The sequence below is a fragment of the Myxine glutinosa genome, chromosome 2 (genome assembly GCF_964187855.1).
Source record: "Myxine glutinosa chromosome 2, kmMyxGlut1.1, whole genome shotgun sequence".
NCBI classification, from domain to species: Eukaryota; Metazoa; Chordata; class Myxini; order Myxiniformes; family Myxinidae; genus Myxine; species Myxine glutinosa.
The window spans coordinates 206586903-206590086 of NC_136262.1; positions in this window are offsets into that span (position 1 = coordinate 206586903).

Here is a 3184-nt window from a genome sequence, read left to right on the forward strand (position 1 = left end):
TTTGGTGGACGGTACAACACACGTATGAACAAAAGGTGGTAGCGAAGGGGAAGCCATAGCCAGAGGTACTCCTGGGGGTGAGGTGGACAGAGGGCAATGCAGGGCGAGTGAGGAAGAGAGTCTTTGCTAAAGATAGCAACCCCACTTCCAGAATGAGGCTCAGGTCTATCATACCGGAGGAAGGAGTAACCAGGAAAAGAAATTAAGGAATCAGAGACATCTTGAAGGAGGAAAGTTTCTGTTAAGCAGATCAAGTCTGGTTTGTCAGAAGCAACCTATATAGAGAGATCAGTCAAGTTTGAGCGAAGGCCCCGGATGTTTGAGGTCCATACCGTTAATGAAGAAAAAGGGGGAGCATCGGATATAGAAAGGGGGGGGGGGTAGGGTAAGATGTGGAAGAGGAGGAAGAGGTAGGGAGAGGTGTTGACAGTGTGTCAGAGATTTCAGAATAGCTAGGAGAAAGGGAAGGATGGGGCGGACAAAAGGTTTGATGGTGATTGGGTGAGGCACAGTGAGGTGTTATTTGAGGGAGGGGTAGAGCGAGGAAGGAGGTTGGGGGAGATGGAGGTGAGAGTTGGAAGGGGCAAGAAGCGGGGAGGACGCTTTGAGGAGGTGCGGTGAGAGGGGGGAAATGGAGAAAAAATGGGGGTGGGGAGATTTGAAGGGGAAGGGCGAGGGGGAAGTTTGAGGGGAGGGGTTAGGGGGGAGTTTAGGAGGGAAGGGGCAAGGGGGGATTTGAAAGGGATGGGAGATGGGGGACATTTGGAGGGGAGGGGAGGGGTGTGGCGGGAGATTAGGAGGGGAGGGGCGAGGGGAAGTTTAGGAGGGGAGGGGTGAGGGGTGAGTTTAGGAGGGAAGGGGCAAGGGGGGAGATTCGAAAGGGATGGGTGATGGGGAAGATTTGGAGGGGAGGGGCAAGGGGGGAGATTTGAAAGGGATTGGTGATGGGGAAGATTTGTAGGGGAGGGGTGAGTTTGCATTATCGGAAGTGTATGATTAATGGGAAATGAACATTTATTGCAAAATGAGTTTCTTGTGACCTTCGAGTCAGAAATACGTTTAAGGATGCTGGAGGGGGTTGCGGGGGGGGGGGGGGGCGGGGGGTGGAGTGCAGGATAGTTTAGGGAATGGACGAAAGAGGAACTGTAAGAGATGGATTTTTTTGGGGGAATGAATAGATTTGGTGAGCAAGTCGAAAGCACCCTTTTAAAGAAGAAAAATAAAAAAGTGTTATAATAAACGACAGAATACAGCACTTCAGGGGAAAGTTTAAACATTTTAAAATTAAACACTGAAAACTATCTGGGGAAATCGGAGTGAAACACTTGGTCGAAGAACGAACGAAAATAACAAAGAAGGAAAGGTTTTGTTTGTTTTTTTTTGTTTTTTTTTGTTAAGATTTTAAACAAGGAAGTATGGGGTGAAAAAACTGAGAAAAAAAGTAAATGAACCACAATCGACCGCTGAGAGAAAACAAAGCCTCAAGGTAGGAAGCTTAAAGAACGAGGCCACAAAAACGCGGCACAAAATAATCGATGATTTTTTATACAGGAATGAAAGATTAACACCGAGAATCTTCCTAGGGACACACTATAGGTACACACGCCGAAAGATAAATACAATTTCGACAAACATACAATTATGAACAATTACTTAACTTCGATAGCATGGAGAGCTTGGTCAGCTTTGAAAAACCGTGCCCTCGCAGTAAAGATCTCGCTATGGACGCCATCTTGGAAAAAATTGCATCTCTATATCTCCGAAACCACTCAATGGAAAAAATTGAAACATGGCTCATTATACAGTACTCTCCATGGGGAATAAGATATGGTAATGATGTTGTCATCAGTGCCTTCATTATGACATCATAATTCCACAAGTACACCACCTGATCCGATCAGTATGAAATTATTTTCTATGGAACTGTTAGTCCGATGGACACGACATTTTCAGCATAGGAGCGCTTCCCTCCTGTATATTTTTTTAATGATAATTACAATGTCATACGTCACGTGGTACAGGTGCCATCTTGTAAAAACCGAAAAAACGTTGCACCTCTATATCTCCCAAAACTGCTCATGGAAAAAGTTTAAACGAGGCTCATTGTAAATAACTCAGCAATGGAAAAAAGTCTTGTAATGATGACGTCATTGGTGCCGTAACTATGACGTCATAATTCGACAAGAACAACGTTTAGTCCGATCAGTTTGAAATTTATTGAGGGTGATCTATGCAGCAATCATATTGGAGAATGTAAATTCATATTGTCACCGGTCTTGTGGTCTGGCAGCCATATTGGATCAAAGAAAAAAAAACTTAAAGAAACAGAAGAGTTGGCTCGCACCAAGTTGACTGTGCGTGGTAAGTATTCTCTGAATACCATCTAGTTGGAGAAGGCAAGGTGTGATGACTGCTGTCACTGCACTCCTTTTGGCTTCTGAATTGTGGTAGTATTAGAAATTTGTTCATGGTGGCGGCAATAATTCATCATGAAAGACAGCATGGGATATTTAACAAACCAACGTCTGGAGCTGGCAGATGGGTCCTCCAATTGAACGTCCGTCTGATGGACAGAACCCACATTGATGTCTCACCCTGCATGTGAAACACCAGGATGACAGTTTATAGCTAGGTCGACGTTGAACGCAGGCTTGACAGCTCAAAAGGGAGTGTTATCCTGTTATGCAGCCTCGATCCTGTTACCCTGCCTGTTATCCTGCCTCATCCCTCAATGTTATCCTGCCAGACTCTTTGGTAAATAAAAAGTAATTTAGTATAACTGGACTGTTTAAAACATGTGCAAGCTGGTATTAACACTGACTTTCATGGAGGTGAATGGTTGGGGCAACAGGACTCTCCGATGGGGGAACAGGACCCTCCGACGGGTGACATGAAGTGATGAAATCACCACTTTCCTTTGGATGCACTAAGAGTTTCCAAACACTCAGGAGACTTCGGCTAATTCACCAACGAGTTGTTCACGGAACATAACGTTAAACGAATGTGCATGCATACATGGACGGATGTATATCTGTATGTATATATACACAGTCATGTGAAAAAGTAAGTACACCCCATGTAAAGTTTTGACTTTTTCAACATATTTCAACATACAGCTATTTGATCTTCATTTCAACAATATTGATAGATAAAGGTGATATAATGTAACAAATATCATGAAACA